General features: G+C 39.0%; 1 long non-coding RNA gene and 1 pseudogene across 2 annotated transcripts in view; one reads left to right on the top strand and one right to left on the bottom strand.

Moving 5' to 3' along the window:
• Positions 1-18896, bottom strand: part of LOC147577213 (uncharacterized) — a 410290-nt gene that overhangs the window by 228563 nt on the left and 162831 nt on the right. The gene's annotated exons all lie outside the window — the stretch shown is intronic.
• LOC112850494 (tubulin alpha-1A chain-like) lies at positions 10047-11486 on the top strand (annotated as a pseudogene).

Genomic DNA, 18896 nt, shown 5'->3' with positions numbered 1-18896 from the left:
AAATATGACATTTGAAGGAGAGGTCTGGATTAAATATCATAAAATTAAGTGACTAAATAGGGTAGCTTAAGTAAATGGTTTCCTGGTTCCCACAGGGTTATGATTTTTCTCCTTGTTCTGACATTAAATAGCCAATAGTTTGGGGGTAGAGGGAAAATTAGAAAATAAATGTCAATTTTTGAATACAGAGTTTAATAGTTTTATGAGTTCTTTAAATATAATATAATCCACAATACAGTTAGTGGTGATATAAGTGTTAATAGAAGCCTAGATGATATTCTCCACTTTATCACTTATTAGTAATAGTTACTCAAACATCCATTCAACTAATATTTAAGTGCTTAATATGTATCAACACTATTTTATATTTCTCTATGTCACAAATCAAAATAGTTCAAAAGACACATAACTGACACCATGTTTCCACTTATCCCCAATGGCAGTCCATTCTCTACACAAAGTAATTTTATTTTTTTTTAATTTTTTTTAATGTTTATTTATTTTTGAGACAGAGAGAGACAGAACATGAGCAGGGAAGAGGCAGAGAGAGAGGGAGACACAGAATGTGAAGCAGGCTCCAAGCTCTGAGCTGTCAGCACAGAGCCCGACACGGGGCTCGAACTCACGAACCATGAGATCATGACCTGAGCCGAAGTCGGATGCTCAACGACTGAGCCACCCAGGCACCCCATACACAAAGTAATTTTAAAATATAGAAATATATAGATATAGATAGATACAGATGATATAGACAGATATATAGATAGATATAGATAATATAGATATAGATATAGATATAGATATAGATATAGATATAGATATATAGATATAGATGATAGAGACAGATAGAGATAGAGATAGAGATGATAGAGATAGAGATAGAGATAGAGATAGAGATAGAGATAGAGATAGATAGAGATAGAGAGATGATAGATCAGATTATTCTACATCACTCCTGCTCAAGACTCCCTGGTAATTTAAATTCATAATAAAACACAAACTCCTTATATGCCTTTAAACCATATTTGATCTGGGTCTGGCCTCCTCCTTTGACTTCACTTCTATTCCCATCGTCAGCTCCCCGCCCCCGCCCCAGGTCCCCACCACTGCCACCCATGGTTATCATGTTTCTTCTTTACGTGTATACTCTCTGCCCTTGAATGAATACATCTAGCTTGTTTCTACTTCATGGCTTCTACACTGTTACGTCTCATTCATGTTCTCATCAGATCACATGTCATTTATCCTATCCCATCACTATTTTTTTTCCTAGTATTTAGCATTATCTGAACGGACTCTATGCATTTGTTTACCTGTTTTTATTCTGCCTCTCTGACTAAAGTGCAAGTTCCTTGAGAGCAGAGAACTTGTCCATTGTAGTCACTGTAACTTCTCATGCCAGATATTTCATATAAGTTTCCCATGCCAGGTACTAATATAAGACTTAATATAAAATGCAGTTAATTTATTGAATGAATGATTTAAACTTTTACTATTGATTAAAACTATCATGCTGAATATTTGTTACTCTATTCTCTTGTAATATGGTAGGCTACTTTGGAAGCCATTGAGAATCTAAGAACTTTAGGTCTCCATATTTCGGTACATTTTGAGTACTAAAGTATTTGGGTTAGTTCTTCCTTAGGTTCATTGATTTATCTTTCTGTTGACAGTAAGTCTTCTTTGAGTAACCAATACTTCCACCCTACCTCATCTACTACTGTTCTGAAATCAAGAAGAGGCAATTTGGTATGCATTGTGTGTAAACTAAAGGTGAGAAGGTTTTGAAGGAGATCAATTTACAACTATCTGCTTGATAAAATTGTTCCAAGTGAACACACCCTGTAACTTCCTTCCAAATCAATAAATGCAAATATAATCTACAATGTGGGAGCCTCCTCCTACTTCTTCCCAGTCATTATTTGTTTTCAAAGATTAGAAAATTACTTTGATTTCTATCACCACCAATTAGGTTTTGTTTAAAATTTCACAAAAATAGAAGTAGAAATAGGTTTTTGTTTTGTTTTGTTTTTTGGCTTCTTTGGCTCAACAGAACCTTTGTAAGATTTATCCATACTGTTGCATGTAAAAGTAGTTCATGCTCATTGTTGTATAATAGTTCATGGCAAATATATATACTACAGTGTATTTATCCTTTCTATTGCTGACAGATACTTGAGCCCTTTCTAGTTATTGGTTGTCACAAATATTGATACTGTGATATATCTGATAGATATTTAGGTAGGATTAGAATTGCATAAACTTAGCTATAATCGATCTAGCAAAAATAGATTTCCAAAGTGTGTGAGAATATTACTTGCTCCACATCATTGTCAACTTCTAAAATTGTCAGCCTTCTTAATTTGCCATGATAGTACTTGTGAAATTGCATCACAGTGTCATATTAATGAGCCAATCCCTGATGAAGTCAAACCACTTTTTATATGTTTATTGGCAATTCTGATATGTTGTTTTACAAAGCTCCTGTTCAAGTGTTTTGATTCAATCTCTATTCGTCTTTGTAATATTGATGTATAGAAGGTGTGTGTGTGTGTGTGTGTGTGTGTGTGTGTGTGTGTGTGTGTATACATATCCTCAAAATGTCTTTTGTCAGATAATACATTGCAAATATATTCTTCCATTCTTTGAGGTCTTTTAACATTCTTTCTTTAAACTTTTCAATGTTTATTCATTTTTGAGAGAGAGAGAGAGTGAGAGAGAGACAAAGCACAAGCCACAAGCAGAGGAAGGGCAGAGAGAGGAGGAGACACAGAATCTGAAGCAGGCTCCAGGCTCTGAGCTGTCAGCACAGAGCCCAATGCGGAGCTCAAACCCACAAACCATGAGATCATGACCAGAGTGGAAGTTGGACCCTCAGCCGACTGAGCCACCCAGGCGCCCCTCATCTCTTAACATTCTTAATGGTGAGTCCTGATGGGCAGAAATTTTAATTTTTGTAAAAATACTTTATTTATCTTTTTTCTTTTATGATTAATCAATTTTATGCTATGCTACTCCACAATCATGAAAATATATTCCAATGTTTTGTTTTAGAAGGCTTATCATTACAGCTTTTATATTTAGGCTTATTGTCCAAATTAAATTAATTTTCATGTTTGATTTGAAGTACATGTTAAGATTCATTCACAAACGAAACCACAACTAAGCAAATTATAATCAAATTGCTAAAAAATGATATGGTTATGTGAAATTATAACTTTATTAAGAGAGATTTACATTTTGGATAGTGACCTTGAATAGCATTTTTTTTTTAAATTTTTTTTTAACGTTTATTTATTTTTGAGACAGAGAGAGACAGAGCATGAACGGGGGAGGGTCAGAGAGAGGGAGACACAGAATCTGAAACAGGTTCCAGGCTCTGAGCAGTCAGCACAGAGCCCGACGCGGGGCTCGAACTCAGGGACCGCGAGATCTTGACGTGAGCCGAAGTCGGCCGCCCAACCGACTGAGCCACCCAGGCGCCCCAGAATAGCAGTTTAAAAGAATTTTGAGGCTTGTTTAATTATCTGACCTCAGAATTCCAAATGGATCTTTAAGGTGGCAAGATAGATATATGTTTCATTTTCAGAGAAACTACCTGAGCAATTTCCAACGTGGTTGTAAGATTTTCTACTTCCAACAGCAATGTACAAGAATTTTAGTTTCTCCATATTCTTGCTAACACTTTTCAATCTTAGCTGTTCCAGTGGGTATCTCATTACAGTTTTAACATTTTCCTGGTAACTAGTGACGTTGAATACCTTTTCAAGCACTTATTGGAAATTCATGTATCTTCCTTTATGGAGTGCCTATTCAAGTCTTTTGTCCATTTTTTTTTAAGTTTATTTATTTATTTTGAGAGAGAGAGAGATAGAGAGAGAGAGAGGGAGAGTGAGCAGGGGAGGAGCAGAGAGAGAGAGACTGAAAATCCCAAGCAGGCTCTGCACTGCCAGCACAGAGCCTGATGCAGGGCTTGAATTCATGAACATGAAATTATGACCTGAGCTGAAAACAAGAGTCAGACGCTTAACTGACTGAGCCACCCAGGTGCCTCTCTTTTGCCCATTTTCAAAATTAGGTTTTGTTGAGTATTTAGAACAAAAGTTGTCATTCTCAGTGTTAATACTTTTGAAAGGAGAAGAGTATAGACAACATAGGTAAGAATACAGGTGCAGTAAAAGTAGACTTGGCCTCATAGAATCCAGTTGGGAATAATTTGGGGAAAGAGTGTTTGGACAGAATCTCAGAGGATTTAGGGTCAGAATTTAAGCCTATGGTTTAGTTATTATTTACTACTTGAATATCAGCTTATTCACAGGAAGGGGAGGGTCCACCTAAATAAAACACTGTATTCTCTTTTTTTCTTAAATAATCTGAGGCTTAATCATTTGTATTCAACTTTTAGAAGATTTTTTACTTTTTAAACATTAATAAATTATTAGCATTTCAAACTGACACTTGGTAGCTATTAATAAGGTTTCACATATTTTGAAAATGTAAACTAATGAAATATTTATCTCTTGACAATGTTGAAATTGAAAGCATTACTTTATTATTAATATTTTTAATATGAAATTTATTGTCAAATTGGTTTCCATACAACACCCAGTGCTCATCCCAACAGGTGCCCTTCTCAATGCCCATCTTTATATGTTCTATCATTTATCAGGTTCTTATCATGATATCCATCTTTTAGTTTTCCTTTATTGTTACAAGTGAAATGATACATTTTATAGGTAACTTAATTGAGAAACAGTGAATTATGTGTAGTTACAAGATACTCAGGAGCTCAGGATTCAATGGCATGTGGTGTGAAAAAGGAATTGAGGTCATTCACTTAAATCTTGATGTCCAGGGCACCCAGTTTGACACATAGGTTACAGAAATCAACATGTTTTGTAAATTTTTTGGAACATCAAACTTCAAACACAGTAAAAACTGTGTGTTTATGAAATATTGCTCATTTTTTAGAAATGTGCTTCCACAATGCTGCTTTAGCAAGTTAAAGCAGGACAAGGGGTTCCCAGCAGCATCCTGACACATTCACCTCAAAAGTACTCTGATGCTAGGGGCACCTGGGTGGCTCAGTCGGTTGGGCGTCCCAACTTCGGCTCAGTCATGATCTCACAGCTCCTGAGTTTGAGCCCCGTGTTAGGTTCTGTGCTGACAGCTCAGAGCCTGGAGCCTGCTTCAGATTCTGTGTCTCCCTCTCTCTCTGCCCCTTCCCCGCTCACACTCTGTCTCTCTCTCCTTCGAAAATAAATAAACATTAAAAAAAGTGTTTTTTTTTTTCAAGTACACTGATGCCACTTAACATCCTCTGTTTTCCTTTAAGTTATATTAACTCCAAGATGCTTACCTTTATTTGATATCATACCAATATAGAGTCTCAATTTCCCAAATCATGCTACTGCCTTTGCCAAAAAAACTACTGCCACTATAAAAAAAGAAAAACCCAAGGTTAGCTATGATGTGTAGCTAGTGAATGAGAGTGCGCTCTTTTCTGCTTCTCTATTTTCAATACTCTATTGTTATCAATTATCAAAAGCTGTAAAAGATGTTTACTGTAACACGTGAAGCCTCAGAATATAGCTAAGATGAATGTTAAACTACATATAATGTAATCTGCCTGCATAAAAGGACGATATTGTAGATTACATTTTCAACTATGCCACACACTTACCATCAACAGAAAACAACAGAGTTAGCCATGGAGTTAAACCAGCCCATGCCAATTTTGTTATTTCATATGCTGCTCTCAAAACAACAGCTCTGGAAGAAATCCAAATGGAAACTCAATTCAATAGCACTCTATTCCAAAGGGTTTGTGATGGGACCAGAAGTATAACAAATGTGACTAGAGGGCACAATGTTCTAAGAAAAAAAATGGCATATCTCACATAAAAGATGAGCTGATTACAACTAGTGGGGGGCAAATTATAATATGCGCATGGATATTCTGACACATAAGAAAACAAAAACATTTTAGGTACATGAAATAATATACTCTACACACTCAAAATCTGAAGTTTCACTACCTGATTTAATTTCAGCGCAGAATTCTTTTTGCACCCTACATATTACATATTAAATTTTATTACCCCTAGTATCACAACCTGTTGCTTTGTTTTCCTTTCATTCGAGAATGTTTCTTCTCTTTCCATTTATTGTAAACTCAATGAAGCTATTTATCGCCAGATGACAAACCTGCCAACAATATCTATTTGTACATAGAAGTAGAAAAATTTCTCAGGCAAAATGAGTGCTTTTTTTCTCCCTGAGGTAACAAAACATGTCATTTATCTAGATACATATGTTTCATTTACATTATTGCAAATATGAGGCAAAAATATAAAGTTCTCACCTTTTGGGGGCTCCTGGGTGGCTCAGTTGGTTAAGCACGTGACTTCAGCTCAGGTCATGATCTCACGGTCTGTGAGTTCAAGCCCCGTGTCAGGCTCTGAGCTGTCGGCACAGCCTGCTTCAGATTCTGTGTCTTCCTGTCTTCCTCTTTCTCTGCCTCTCCCCCGCTTGTTCCCTCTCTCTCTCTCTCTCTCTCCCTCTCAAAATAATATATATTTAAAAATTTTAAAAAAGAAAGATTTAAAATTCTCACCTTCTTAATGATTTCCTTGGGCATGAGACCAGCACAAGGCCAGCAATGTTAGAGTAATTTTCTCATAAATTTGTTACAGATTTACTGTAACAAATAGAAATACTCGTGTGTATGTGCGTCTACAGTCCTTAAGCCATCTTCCCTTGTATCACTCTAAAATCTTGATTTCAAGGATAAAAATTTTGTCCAAATATGAAACATGGCAATGAGAATAAAGGAGTTCCTTTTTTTCTCAATTACATTTAAGTTTCACCATAAAATTGTCCCTATTTCCTTATCTTAACAAAACGCAAATATTCAAGGGGTTAAATTCCCTAAAGTACACCAGGAAGCAGCTTATCTTTCCATCCCTCCAACCTTCCTTCTGATCTCCCTGTCCTAGCCTTTTGATGGCAACTCAAGCCTATCTTATGAGTTTACAGTGACTTTCAGATATTAGAAGTCTTCATTTCAGATATTAACAACTTTAGCCCAACCCATATGAAAACATCAATTTCTCCTTCCATTTAAATACTACCCCAATCTAGTCTAACCCATGGCCAAGCAAGTAGCATTAAGGAAAGGGACATACACTGTCTATTCTTTTACCCAGGTTTGTGGAGTCTAAAATATTTAGTTTAGGGAGAGGCACCCTCTTTACAAAAAAAAAAAAAATACTACAAATTAGTAATACAAAATTTGGTCCATGGCATCCCAAGGATATCTGTGCAAATGAGGCACTCTGAAGTTTCAGCTTCATTAGCTTCAAGGTAAATCCACCCATACCTTCACCTTGCACTTCCTCTCTTCCTCCTCATCCTCTTGGTTTTTCCAAGAACAAAAGCACAATGAAAAAGGTTTTGAAAAATGAAAGGTCTTTTTAGTAGTGGAATTATTGGCTATTCTTTCTTGGCTCGCAATGACTGGTTATTTGTCAGAGACTATGAGTCTGGAGTTCTCTCTTGTCCAGCAAGAGAGTGGATGCAGAATTGAATACAAGAGAGGCTAATGTCCAGGAGGAGACAAGAGCCCTAAGCAGGGGTTTTGTCTCGTATTTTTTGAGCTCTCAAGATATTACCCTCGTGGTGAACGTGAAGAAAACAAGATCTTACACACATGGTGAATGTGAAGAAAACAATCACAGAGTAATCATTAACTTGTATGTGTAAGAAGCAAAGGGTCTGGCGGGTAAGTGGAGTTTGTGATCAAAGTATAATCGTATATTGGCATCAGATGGAAAGTAATTTCCTGCAGGTGATATAACAAGTTACTCGTGATCTCGTGACAATATCTCGCTAACTAACCTCGGGCATTTTCACTCCATGGTGGCAGCTTTCTGCCCTAAGCTTTTTTCTAACTCATTGATGTAAGTAGAACCTATTTCCCCACAGTTATTGCCCTCTGTCATGGCAAACATCCGACACCTGTAATTTTATGAAGCATGTTATTCGATTCTTTATGAACCACCTCCCCTCTCTACCCATCCCATGGTGACCTTCACTATTACATGTTCTATGGTGAAAATGTGGCCATCCTGAGATAACATTTTAATTTCACTCTTGGTTAGTGCCTCTGACAGTTTACCACACTAGGTCTTCTCTATGGCAAGCATGTTTTTGTTTTTGTTTTGTTTTTATTGGTGGTGGTGGTGGTGAGGGAGGGGCAGTACTTTCAGTAATACTTCAGTCTAGCTATCTTTCACAGTACCCACTTGGCTCAAAGAAACATAAACCCCCTTGTTTGTCAAATTATAGAATTTCAGCTTGCTTCTACTATGGCTTCTCTTCTCTTTACCTCATCAATGTAAGGGTGCTCCAGGCATCATCAGAGCTTCAGAACTTTTTTTTTAATTTTTAAATGTTTATTTATTTATTTTGAGAGACAGAGTGCACGAGTGGGGAGGGGCAGAGAGAGAGAGACAGAGACAGAGACAGAGAATCCCAAGCAGGCTCTGTATTGTCAGCACAGCCTCATGCGGGGCTCCTTCTCACAAACTGTGAGATCATGACCTGAGTCGAAATCAAGAGTCCAACGCTTAACTGACTGAGCCACCCAGGTGCCCCAGGCTTGAGAACTTTCAATGTGAGAGTGAGGCTGAAGTTTCTTTGCTGCCAAAATTCAGGCTCTCCTAAAACCTCGATACTCTCTATCCTGATAGCAACACCCTGAGTTTCTGAGCTTAGGAACATGCAATCAGGAAGTAGGACTCTGATTTCTCCTTGACCCCAATTTCTCCTAATCTCTTCAAGGATTTTTTAGACCTTTCTAATTTACTTTAAGGGGTACCTACAAGGAAGCTACCTATCTTCTTATAAATTCCTTCACTTCAAGAAATCCTGTCCTCATCAATATACCCCTAGTCTCAATCTACATAGGTTTCAGGTGAGCAATGGTCACTGTTGTAGTCTGACTTTCTTTCAACCAGTTCCATTATGATGTGTGTAGTACCTCTCTTTGGTTTGTGGCATTTGTATCAACAACCAATAGCATAAGCAATGTGGCTTTAGCCAAGATTATGAGGTAATGGAGAAGCCCCATTCTAAATGTTGTGCTTTTCTTTCCTGGCTGTGAAATGACCAAGCAGCTATTTAGCCCAAAGCAAATACAGGCTTTGTGACCTACAGATAGAGAAGTTATATTGATTCAGCCAGAATTCTGTTCATTTATGGTTTATGGAATACCAGTGTAAAGGTTTGAAAAAAAATTGCAGGCACATTATTTAAGACAGGAGATGGACTTTCAGTGATGTCACAAAATTATCAATGTTTAAGATATGTTGGGGCTCACAACTCTCTCTCTATTTTGCACCTGGCTTCTTGATTGATCCTTATTAAATGAAGTTTTTATAATTTCAACATTTTCTTTCCATTTTATACTTTCTAAAAATATTTTAGCAGCTATTCATTGCTGGCCAGAGTCCAGCTTTATTCACTTGGTTATTTAAGCCCCTTTTTTATTAGAGTTGAGCCTTCTGGACAGTCATATTTTTATTCTACTCCAACTTATTTGATCCATTCTAGATAGTCTACTGCCCACTCTCCCAAGAATTTATTTACACCCTTTATACACCTGGAATTCTCCTTTTTCTCTACCTTATCTCCATTCTTCAATAAAATCTCTATAATACATCAACACAGAATAGATGATCCTAATTCAGAATTGCTAGTATATATTTTTTCTGCTTATGAGGTACAACTAGTTGGTTATATACTGGTTTTTTTCAGGCACTAACCCTTTTTGAGCCACTACCCTATTCAGAATATATGTAGTGATTTGTCTTCTCAACTGTATTGCAATCTATGCCTTACATGCATAGAACTACATTTTGAAGGCCCTTACTAAGACTTGTATTTTTAAGAATTGTAAGAATTTTAAGAATAACTAAGAATAGAATTTTAAGAATATAATTAAGAGGTTCTCTTACATCAACCACGTAAGAGTCACACTGTAAGAAGCAACAATCTCCTCTTCTTCTCCACCATCTGCTTGGCAGCCTCAAAGCAGCAACCATGCATGAATGCATCTCCATCCATGTTGGCCAGGCTGGTGTCCAGATTGGCAATTCCTGCTGGGAGCTCTATTGCCTGGAACATGGCATCCTGCCCACTGATCAGATGCCAGTGACAAGACCATCATGGTGGGGGGAGGACTCCTTCACCACCTTCTTCAGTGAGATGGGTTCTGGCAAGCATATGCCCAGGGCTGTATTTATAGACCTGGAACCCACAGTCATTGATGAGGTTCACACTGGCACCTACCACCACCTTTTCCACCCTGAGTAGCTCATCACAGACAAGAATGATACTGCCAATAACTATGCCCAAGGATGCTACACCACTGGCAAGAAGATCACTGACTTTGTCTTGGACTGAATTCAGAAACTGGCCAACCCGTGCACGGACTTCAGGGCTTCTTGGTTTTCTACAGCTTTGGAGGGGGAACTGATTCTGGGCTCACTTCCCGGCTAATGGAATGTCTGTCTGTCGATTATGGCAATAAGTCCAAGTTTGAGTTCTCCATTTACCCAACTCCCTAGGTTTCTACAACTGTAGCTGAGCCCTACAACTCCATCCTCACTACCCACTACCCTGGAGCACTCTGATCGTGCCTTCATGGTAGATAATGAGGCCATCTATGATATCTGTCATAGAAACCTCAATATTGAATGCCCAATTTACACTAACCTGAATAGGTCGGTAGGTCAAATTGCATCCTCCGTCACTGCTTCCCTCAGATTTGATGGAGCACTGAATGTTGATCTGACAGAATTCTAGACCAACCTCGTGCCCCATCCTCACAACTACTACTCTCTGGCCACATATTCCCATGTCATCTCTGCTGAGAAAGCCTACCATGAGCAGCTTTCTGTAGTAGAGATCACCAATGTGTGCTCAGAGCCAACCAACCAGATGGTGAAATATGACCCTCGCCATGGTAAATACATGGCCTGATGCCTGTGACACCATGGCAACATGGTTCCCAAAGATATCAATGCTGCCATTGCCACCATAAAGACCAATTACAGCATCTAGTTTGTGGACCGGTACTCCACTGGTTTCAAAGTTGTCATTAATCACCAGCCTCCCACTGCAGTCCCTGGTGGACACCTGGCCAATGTACAACGAGCTTTGTGCATGTGGGGCAACACCACAGCCACTGCTGTGGCCTGGGCTCACCCGGACCACAAGTTTAACCAGATATATGCCAAATGTGCCTTTGTTCACTGGTATGTGGGTGAGAACATGGAGGAAAGAGAGTTTTCTGAGGCTTGTGAGGACATGGCTGCCCTTGAGAAGGATTATGAGGAGGTTGGTGTGGTTTCTGTTGAAGGAGAAGGTGAAGAAGAAGGAGAGGAATACTAAAGTTAAAAATGTCACGTAGGTGCTGCTTTTACAGTTTATTCTGTTTTAAACATTGAAAAGTTGTACTCTGATCAGTTACTTTGTATGTAGCTGTGTATACTCTCATATACATTCACTGACCTATGCTTTAAAACAACACTTTGTTACAGACTCAGGCTATCCATTACTCTTAAGGGTTTGAATAAGGGATTCCCTGTCTTAGACGAAAAAAAAAAACAAAAACAAAAACAAAGAATAGGGGCGCCTGGGTGGCTCAGTCAGGTAAGCAGCCAACTCTTGATTTTGGCTCAGGTCATGATCACACAGTTTGTGATATCCAGACCAGCAGGTTCTGTGCTGACAGAACAGAGCCTGCTTGAGATTCTCTTTCCCAATCACTCTCTCTCTTCCCCTCCCCCATTCATGCTTTCTTTCTCTCTCAAAATAAATAAATTTATAAAAAAGAATAGAATTAAAATAATTTACTTTTTTTCTTTTACAAAGCATATGCATGGGGCGGGGAGTGGAGAGACAGATGAAAACAATTCATCAAAGAAGCTGTGATACCTTGCTACGACATATTTTGTTATTATCGACTATGTCTAGTCGGGCAAGGGGCAGTAGGGGGGTCAGTACAAAAAGAGTTGGAGAGGATCTTTTTGTTTTTCCCCTCTCCCCTGCTCCTTCTTTATTTCATTTTGATTAGATCACATTACATATTGTTTAGTTAACTTTGTCATTCAAAGCATCATTATAATAGACAAAGATGAGGGGCAGAACCTCTCAATCTTTTCCAAGACCATAGTGTGTATATGTAGCTTATGTTTTGGCATTGTGTTATTGGTTAGAAAGAGGGGTTAATAGAGATCCTATACAGTTGTTTCCAGAAGGCACCTCAAGTGTCCATAATATTGTAACTGTTCCCTATATTTTCACCCTTGGCTCCCTTCAATCCATTATAAATTCAGAAACTGATGTGATGCTTTAAATTATATTTCACACAATTTTCCTTTCTGAAAAGGAAAGTTACAGTCCTTACAAAATTAAAGTCAGTCCTTACAATTAACTTCAGGGTACTGTATGACTGCCCCCTACTGTCCATTCCATCCACCCTATAATTTCACCTCATCTGCTACTACTTTCTCCCTTTCTCTTTCGCCTTCAGCAACAACTCCACAGGGCCTTTGCACTTGCCATCCCATCAGCCTGCAATGCTCTTCTCCCCAGTTGTCCCATGACCTTTTCTCCTACTTTCTTCAGCTTTCTTAACTTTTTCAAACGTCTCCTTCCCCTATGTTACCCTATTTACATGACATTCCCCCACCTTTTTCACAGTTTTGTTTTTTCCCCAGCTCTACATTTTTACCAACTTCTTTTATTTATTACCTGTTTTCCTTCAGTGAAATATATATTCCGTGAGCACAGTAAGTATTGTGTATTATGTTCATTGCTACATCCCTAGCATTCAGAACAGCACCTGACACCAAATAGGACCTCAATGAATATTCGTTGAATGAATGAAACAGCACCTACATGAATGCAGAAGTAGCAAGGCAACGGGGGATACACAAAAATGTGTAAAACATAACCTTTATGATCCAGGAGTCCAAAATGTGTTACAGAAGATCAATATAAACATAATGAAGATAAAACAAGTACAAAATATGTTACAAAAAAGAACTATGGTAAAGACTTCTTTGAATTTGAGTAGGACAACAATAATAATTATGCTTAATCTTGTAGAATGAGATTTAAATATAAGACAACAGAAGTAAAAACTAATTCTCAGCTGGGGTGCCTGGGTTGCTCAGTCAGTTAAGCGTCTGACTTCAACTCAGGTCGTGATTTCACAGTTCGTGGGTTCAAGCCCCACATCAGGCTCTGTGCTGACAGCTCGGAGCCTGGAGCCTGCTTCGGATTCTGTGTCCCTCGCTCTCTGCCCTTGACACTCTCTCTCTCTCTCTCTCCCAAAATAAACATTAAAAAATAATTACAAAAAATAAAATGTGCTAATTATTTTTAAAAAAACCTAATTCTCGGCTAACAACCAAGCACGAGAAAAACAAAAAGTCAGTGTTAGGCAAATATGTTGCCTATTAAGTTGGAGTCAATAATGCAATTTGATGGAAGTGTTGAGTATGAGGAAATACAGTGCAGACAGAAAGGTTACATCGGTGTCATGTTGGAGAAGAGTTTTAATGTCAGAGGCAGGGAGTGAGTGATATTTTATGGACAGCAGGGGACCTTGTAAAATTTTCTAGCAGGAAAATGAGATGGTCATGCCTGTGTTTTGGAGGAATAAATGATAGTGAGGGAGAGGACAAGGACAGATTGGAAGTAGAGAGATTGGTTAGAAAATTATTAAAATATTTGGGGAAGCACAATGAGGGCTAAAGTAGGGAGCAGCAACAGGAACAGAAATGAAAGAGTAGATTCCAGGTATAACAGAGGGTGGACGGAAAGAACTGGGCGACTAATTTAATGTTTGTTATAAAAGTGCTGTCCGTTATCCATGCTGATAATTTTCTGACTCAACTATCAATGAGAGTGATCATCTGAATTAAAAACTTTGTTGTATTTCTACTCAGTCCTGGGATCTTACAGGTACTAGGATGTGAGAATATGTTCAGAAGCAGACAGTAATAAGGATCCTTTCTTTGCAATGCACTAAGAATTCATATGGAATAAAAATTTACTCCTAGCCTGAAATTTCCAGCAATGCCAGGAGCTCAGAGTTAGACTAATTTGTGCCTGTAACCATCAGATTCAAACAACGGTCTGGCACATATGGGAAGCCAGTCATCCTCATTTGCCTCAATTCCACTAGGGAATGATAAAAAGAAAGAAAAAAATATATTCTTAACATGAAACATTTCATGCTTGCAAGAGGAAGATGAGCATCTCTTTCAATGAGAATAAAACCTCCAAAAAATATCCTTCAAATTTGAGCAGGAGGCTTGCGTACTAGAAAACAAAACACAACAAACAAATAAAGGTGATCAAAACATGCTCAGAATAGCTGAGCAGCAAACAAAGACAGAAAGGGTTATGTTGGGGACACGGCAACATAATTGGATTCCTCTGCCAATCCCGGTAATTAAAATGGAGACACTCCGTACCTTAGTTGCTCTGCAATCCCATAATATGTTTGAGATTAACAACCCTTGAATCTTGGTTTTACTGCTATATTATTTGAATATACAATACGTATCTCTTGCCATTTTCAGAATACACAGATCAAGGTTCCTGGAGGGCTGAGAGGATTTAGAAGCAGCTAACGAGAGAGCCTGACTTACACTCTCCATCTCACTTCCCTTGCTGCCATGGGTATTTTGGCCAAATCTGAACAGAAAACAAACAGAAAACGGAAGTAGCAACCTTTGCAGTGATTTAAACCTTTGTTTTCCCATTTCAGAGGGGAAAAAAAAAAAACAAGTTGCTGCTCTGTTGCTTTGCATAGTCTCTTCTGTTTTGCCAGCATGGTGTGTGTGTGTGTGTGTGTGTGTGTGTGTCTGTGTGTGTGTGTCTGTGTGTGATCTCACCAGTGCCTTGTAAAAATGAAAGATATAAAATGCGTTGTTGGCTTGAGCTGCCTGGCTGCGTTATCTGTGAGGGACCGTTATCTTCATTGATGCTGCCTTACCCCACAGCCTTAATACCCGCCCCCCGCCCGTGTCTCAGATCCCATCTGTGGAGGGGGTGGGGGAACTCAGGTCTCCTCACTGGTCTTTGGCCTTACCTGGCTGGTGCCCACAGGTGATGTACAGCTGGCTGGCCACTCCAACCAGCCACACACAGGAGACTCTGCACATACAAAGAGCCCCTCTGCTGCTAAAAGGCTTTTCTGTCTATAGATGGTAATTTCAGCCAAATTCCTGCTTGCAGAGAGATGAGAGCTCCTCTAGACTCTTGTGGAGCTGCTTATCAGGTGGCAGATATGGTATTACAAAGGGAACAGGAAGTACATGCCAGTAATTAATATTATGTCTCGTCCCCAAAGACATTCCTGGTCCCTTTATATGTTAGTTAGCTGATCCTCCAAATCCTCTGAGAGGTAATGATGAAGTTCATATAAACACTGAGCTTTCTATCTAATTTCAGCTATTAAAAGGGAGGGAGGCAAACAAACAAATAAAGCAGGTTGGCAATGCCTAAGAAAAACCTCAGCAACATTGGGTATGCAATCCAGAGGACAGGGACTTGGGCACCTTGTTTTTCTGGCTGCAGGGGTAGTTTCCAGTAGGTCTGCTCATTGTGATGGGTATTCCAAGCAGCCTGGAGTAAAAGGAAGTTGAAAGGGCTAACAGAGAAAGCACAGGAAGACTCTGCAACATTTTACTTCTGTTTCATCCCTGGACTGATACCTTTTACAGAACAAAACCCTGCCAACAGCAACTCGTCACTAGTCTGCCTGGCGTGGTGCAAAAGAGAGCCGCGTTCGTAGCCAACCTGTCTGGTTAGTGAACGAGGCGGTGAGCAGGAGACCAGAGGTCAATCAGTGATTGCTCTTACCTCAGTGTACACATCTGTCCGTCTTTACAGGGTCCTGGCGATAGTGAGAGAACAAGTGGAAACTCACACTTTTAAAAATGACTTACGTTATACATCAACTACATGTTGGCATTAAAATAATAGGCATTCCTAAGGTAAATGTGTAGTCTAAGCCTGTGGAAAATCCTAGAATTCATGCTTTTGATCATTCATTTATTCAATAGATATTCACTGCAAGCTTCGCTGTGGCATCAGCCGCTGCTGGGCAGTACACATGATGATCCCTGTTTTCAGAGGGTTTATAGACTAGACGATCGAGTTGGTTGGATAATGCTTGAGAAAAATGGGACATCATAAGCAGACGTAAATGCTGTTAGAAGTATTGACTGGAGAGAACAAAGGCGGATTTCTTTTTTAAAAACAAGATGTATCCCTCCAACCCACCCCACCCCCATCTCCTATGTTATACTGTTACAATTTTATTTTTTATTTTTTCCCAATATATGAAGTTTATTGTCAAATTGGTTTCCATACAACACCCAGTGCTCATCCCAAAAGGTGCCCTCCTCAAACTGTTACAATTTTAAAAGGACTCAGAGATTATACAGGAGAGGGAGCCCAGCCCCAGTGCAGTCCCATGAATGCTGAATATGATCTGCCCCCAAAGAATCAAAACAGCCAGTGGAAATCTGATCATTGTGTTATTTCTAAGAGGAAACGCCATCCTATCTTTGTGATTTAATTGAGTTAAAAAATTCCAATTTGTGACTGACTGGGTCATCTTCATTATTTCAGGGGGATCATGCCATCTCTTGACTCACGATGGCCAAATATTTTTGATTCATATACAGTAAAAATAAAACATGACATACTTTACCTTGAGGACGAAGGCAAGGCACTGTAAAATAAAACAACTGATGAAGTGTCAAAACTCCTCCAATAAGGACAATCTTTGCATTCATAAGGTCTTTATTTTTTTAAAGACACCATTTCTCTAGCACCTATTAGCAAAATCAAAATATATTTTTCCTCCAGAAAAGTCACACTAACCTCTTATAACTATTTCTGTCGGTGGAAAAATACCCTGATTGAAACCACGAACACTACTTCTTCTGAACACCAGTATCGCACCAATGGCTGTTGGAATCTGAGGATTTGAGTTCAAGTAGAATTTTCGGATCTGAGAATATCAGGAGGAAAAATGCTCAAGTCTGGGTCCACATATGCTCAGCAGGAGTTACACTTCATAGCAGATGCTCCAGGGGGAGAAGAGAAGCAGATGTAGCTGTGGAGAGGAGCCGGCCTCGTCTCTGGGATGCTGTTCCACATAGCTGGGGCTCAGCGCTTGTGAATCTGGGCGCCGCACAGCATTATGGCGGGTGCAGTGGTTCAGTTGTTATTAGTGAGTGTCATTGTGCCCTGATTGCAGGCACTCAAGTGTTCAGAAGGGGAATCAGGGGTACCAAATGGAGAAAAACAATACACAGGAGCCTAATATCTTTAAGCGGGTAAATTATCTTTTCCTTGAGAAAGCAGAAAATGTTAATGGCTGAGTCTGCCAAGACATTTTATAACAGAGGTAAATAAAGAAACAAAAGGTTGTTCGAGTACTTTCGTGTGCAATTAAAGCATGTTATTCGCTACCCTGAATGAATCTGGGATCACTGACATAAATGTATGGATATGCCATAAAGAGGTGCAAGTTGGCTTGATTTTTGTCTTTGAAAAACACTTTGTAACTGGAGATTTTTCATTTGTGCAGTCACATTTGATATGTCTATACTGCATCAGAATTTGAGTAAAAGTAAGCTTTATTCCTGTTTATCTTCTATCTTTTCCCTCTTACAATCCATCTTATTGGACTATTTTTCCATCAAGACTAAATTTTGTTAATCAAAGTTTCTTTTGTTTTAGATGATAAAATAGTTCCCAATCTATAAAATTACATTGGGGAAAAAAAAGGTAAGAGTCTGTGAAATAAGGGGTTGTCAGAAACAGCAGAGCTGAGCAGGCTGGACAATGGTGGCTGAGTCTCCCTGCCTGTCTCCTCAGTCTCAAAGGGGATGCTTTTACCTGTGACACTAAGAAAGTTAGGCCTACCTTCCCCTCTGGGGATTTCTGGACATGTTGAAGGAGAACTGACCTCTTTACCCCCAAACTGTGCCGGCACTTGACTATTCCACTGGTCAAATGGCAGAAGGCAATAAATGGAAGTTACTCTGCTGATGTCACAACGGAATACATTTGACTGCTAAAATAATCTCCCAAGTGTCCTTCCTCATCCCTCTCACAAATGACAAGTAGATTGATAGAAGAAAATATGTCATATCCTAAGAGGAGGTGACATGACAAAGTAGAATAATCATAGGATGTGTTTTCAGATCTCTTGGGTTCATGTTCAAGCACTGCCTTTACCAGCTGTGAACAGTAAGTCATTTCATCTTCCCGAGCTTCATAATCCAAATATATAAAATGATAATGCCCCTACCACCTAATTTACAGTGATCCCATGGTGACTAAATGAGAAGTGGATATGCAAGCATATTTTCAACCCACAAGCATAAAATACTCTATTGATATTTCCTTGTACATGGCATGTTCTCAATATAATATGTACATATTGAATGAAAGACTTGATGTACTATGAAACCCTTCTAAATAAGGCAAAATAAACAGGATGGGCCCTCCCTACCACCAAAAAGAAGAGGGAGGAGAAGAGAGAGGAGGGGGAGGGGGTGGAGAAAAGGAACGGTGGATAGAGTAACCTCTTCAAAAAAATATTCGGTTTATCTACTGAAGCCAACATTTCATATGCATTGAGGGTAGACTCTTCCCCGACACATACTGAAAATATATTCAATTTCCAGAACTCTCATCCTGATTTGGAAGTTGATATCTTTCCTTTGTGGCACATCTCATTTTTATTTTTAGCTGAAAAGGGAAATTTGCACTCATTGACAAGAAAGATA

Source organism: Puma concolor, chromosome C2 (genome assembly GCF_028749965.1).
Source record: "Puma concolor isolate L17-30 chromosome C2, mPumCon1.1.hap2, whole genome shotgun sequence".
NCBI lineage: Eukaryota > Metazoa > Chordata > Mammalia > Carnivora > Felidae > Puma > Puma concolor.
The sequence above is the reverse complement of the archived record's forward strand: the minus strand, read 5'-3'. Positions and strand labels throughout refer to the sequence as shown.